We start from the raw sequence: 4100 nt of genomic DNA on the forward strand, positions 1-4100 counted from the left end.
GACCAATGGGACTTTAGTAAATGTGATGCAAGCAGAGGTTTGGTGATAGCTTGTGCATCAGGACTTTCATTTCTCGCTATGCTGTGGAGCCATGACCATCAGGTGAAGAAGCCTGAGCTAGCCTACTGGAGGATGAGAGGCCATGTGGAGCAGAAGCGAATCGTCCCAGTTGAACCCATCCCTCAGATCAACCAGCCTGCCAACTTCAAGACACATGAGGGAAGCCTCCTAGACCAAACCCAGCCCCAGCCAGGCTGACCCAGATCCTAAGAATTGCCCCGATGATCCACAGAATTGTGAGAAATAATAAATGTGGTTTTAAGCCATAAAGTGTGGGAGTTTTTATGCAGCAAAAGTTAACTGATACTCACTCTAAAGGAGATATACCAATGAGAAAAGCATCTCTGCCCTCAAAAGCTAGTTCACTATCCACTGGGGAAGAATTACAGGTAATCTACTAAGTCGATAGCATCATTGGTCCTTTTAAGGGCAAAGGGACGCTGACTGCTCTGGAGTACTGAGTATGGCTTTCCACAGGTGGCGCCATTGACCTGGATTTCGAGTAGAACTTGGGTCTCCTGACACTGAATCTTGCCCTCCTTCCACTCCGACCTGCTTCCTTGACAGTCCTGGCCTTTTCTCATGTCTGAGCTTGGCTGGCAGCAGGAGCCAGCCAACCTGAAACACCATCTCAACCTTCCAGGTAGTGTTTGCTCCTTCCTCCCTAAAATCACTAAAATTAGGAAAGTGCCCCCAAATAACCGAGTAGATATATAGGGCAGATCTATAATCTCAGGGGAGAGAGTTTCACATCATACTTCCTGTAATTTATGGGAATGCCCCATGCTTGTTTCTGCCTCCATTTTAAGAGAATATTTGAAGAAGCCCTTTCCTGCTTATTTTCAACCATGAGCCTTCCTGTATGGCCTAGGGAAGATGTTGGGGGAGAGTGTCTGTCCCAGTTCCTAAATCCTGGTCTGCTCCTTTTGTGTGTTACTTTCTACCTGCTAGACTTCAAGGAGGTACTTCATGCTCACCAGCCCTGCTCAGGTAAGAGAAGGGCCAGCAGACCGCACCCAGATCCCCTAGACTGCAGAGTACCTGCTGGGAGTCAGGGCACTCATAGCCTATGCAGTGGTCCATAGCCCACCCGACCAGAGAGCTGGCTGATCATTTCCCCCCCTGCACTTCTGTTTCATCAGCAGACCCAAAGCACTTCCACTGAGGGGCTCAGAGCTGTGGCAAAGCTTTCTTTCTCTCTCTGTGCTTGCCTCTCCCGCCATATTCCTCCATCGCCCCAACCAGGCTTGCTCAGTTTAAGATTGTCCTCCGTTATTAAAAAATGGTCACAGTCATTGCCAGGGACTAGCCCCTACCATGTAAGATGCTCAGGTCAATCTTATCATTTAGACTAATCTGGCTAAAGTTCAATTTTGGGAAGAAAAAAATAAATTTAGTAACATAGATGTAACTAAGAAAAGTAAGCTGGGGAGACTCATTAGTAATTGTCAGCAACACTAAAGAATACCAATTGCTGGAATTGTGTTTGAGTGGCGAGGGTATTAAATTTTGTTGTTTGTTTCACACACACACACACATACACACACACACACCCTCCCCATCCCAACTGATTCTTTAACTTTTGGAGCTTGCTCTTGAATCAAGAATCATAGAAAATCCTTTCTTACTTCCCTCACCAAGCACTTACTGTGTTTTGCATGGGGTCTCACTTAATCCTTACAACAGTGCTGGGAGATATGTCCTGTCATTGTCCCTATTTTCAGATAAGGAAACAGGCTGAGACACAGGAATTAAGTGGCTGATGATCAAACATGTAGTTGGGCTCAGGACTCAACAGTTGTGCACCAACACCCTTCACTTTGTAGGGCCCAAGAGGGACCTCGAAGGGTGATGGTCAAAGTGAAAAAGAGGAAACTGTGTCCAGTGAAATAAGCCAGTCACAAAAAGACAAATAATGCATTATTCCAGTTTTATGAGGTACCTGGGGTAGTAAGACTCCTAGAAACATAGAATGGTGGGGATGGGCTGGAGAGAGGAGCAGGCAGCGGTTTAATGGGGAAAGAGGTTCAGTTTTGTGAGAAGAAAAAAGGGCTGGAGGTTAGTCGCACAACACTGGGGATTACTTAACATTACTGAACTGTACACTTAAAAATGGTTAAGATGATCTTTCCAACGTGAGGAAAAGCCCTTGGGGCATCAGAGGAAGGAGAGGTCTCATTGGACATTCGGAGGAAGGAAGTGGCCCTTGGAGCAGATTTTGCAGCAGTACTGAGTTGACATGGGCAGCACGTGGCTCCCATAATCTTCATAAGTGGCCTGTCTAGACCATCCCAAATGAACATGCGGGCCAAGTACGGTATGCCCAGGCTTGCTCTGCAAAATGCACTTCAAGACAAGGCTTGTGCGCGCCAACGCCATCCTTCCCTTTACGTGAAAGTTCTTGGCGTCATCTTGACCCCTCCCTCTCTTCTATAACCCACCTCTCATCTGTCCATCAGCACATCCTCTTGGCTTTATCTTTTAAAGGTACCCAGACTTCAGGCGCTTCTCACCAGCTCTTTAGCTACCACCCTGGTCTAAACCACTGTTGACAGGCACCCAGCTCATCACAGTGGTCTCCTAATTATCTCCCCGAGTTGGCCCTTGCCCTCCTTCAGTCTGCTCCCAACCAAATGGCCCTGAGAGGTCCTGTTAAAATGCAAGGCATGTCACTTCTCTTCTCAACCCCTCCATGATTCCTCATCTCAGGGTAAAAATTAAAGGCATTACAGTGGCCTATAAGATCTTACCCATCCCATTCCATCCCTCTTCCATTACTTCTACTTACATTAACTGTACCTCTAGTGTGACCATGTAATTTATCATCCAAACTAGGACAATTTTGGTAATGAAAGAGGCACTATTGGTAATTATGCCAGGGCAGTAAACACACACCAGCACAGTCCTGGGCAAACCAGATATGTATCCACTCTACTCATCTCCCCTCTCCTTTGTGCATGCTGAGCCAGCCACATGGCCTTATTACCATCCCCAAAATGTCCAGGCCCTCTTCTCCCTCAGGACCTTTGCACTTACTGTTCCCTCTGCTTTAAGTTTCTTACCCAAGACATACACGAGACATGCTCCCTCATCCCATTCAGCCCTTTACCCAGATGTCACTTTCTCAGTGAGGCCCTCTCTGACCACCCCATCTAGGATTGCAGCGCCCCCCCACAAGCCAGCACTTCCCATTCCCCTTTATTCCTTTATTTTTCTCTATAGTACTTACTACCAACTAACATAACTTGACATATTTGTTTATTGTCTGTCTCCTCACTAGATGTAGTTCCATGAGGGTAGAGATTGTAGTAAGTTTCTCCCCTAATGTATTCCCAGTAGGGAGAACACTGTCTAGTATATCTTAGGTGCTCAATAGATAGTTGTTGAATAAATGATTTTTTTTAAAAGTTTACTTTTACTCTCTTCCACGTAGGTACAGAACATACGCCCTTCCTGTGTGGGAATTCTGAGCAGGTAGCACCTGAACTGGGCTTAAAAGCCACTCTTGACCCAGGGAAGGTGGTGGCCGATCAGTCTCGGTTGGGCCACACCTGCATCCTGGGATTCTGTAGCACCTTATTGGCCGAGCAGCCTTCATTGTGAGGTAGCTCTGGCCTCTTCCTCAGAGATAGACAAGCACTGAACCTGGCCCCACGTCCAGGCACCAGGACCTGCAGTCCAATGGTGACTTCCTCCTCCCAGTCACACTGTTCCCTGTGCCCTACAGCACTTAGGGCTGACCTGGGAGGGACTGGAAGCCCAGGTGAGTCTTGGCCTGTGGCCGACCAGTTCTGAGGGGCACTGAGGGTCATGCTGAGACTCTCCTAAGTCCCCCAAAAGCCAGGTGAGGCACAGTCAACATCAGCTTCCTCTGCCACCAGCGCTTCACTGATTCACACATTTGGGCTTCAGTCTGGGTCAGGCACCCTCGGGAAACAGGAACCAGCATCTTGGGCCTGCAGCCCTAGTTTCTCTGGAGAAAAACTCATGGGAGGCTGGTTCAAGGCTGTTATAGGCCTTCACCCTGAGCTGGCACCACC

The sequence above is a fragment of the Mirounga angustirostris genome, unplaced genomic scaffold (genome assembly GCF_029215605.1).
Source record: "Mirounga angustirostris isolate CCGP_5_RB_7025 unplaced genomic scaffold, mMirAng1.0.hap1 SCAF_7, whole genome shotgun sequence".
NCBI classification, from domain to species: domain Eukaryota; kingdom Metazoa; phylum Chordata; class Mammalia; order Carnivora; family Phocidae; genus Mirounga; species Mirounga angustirostris.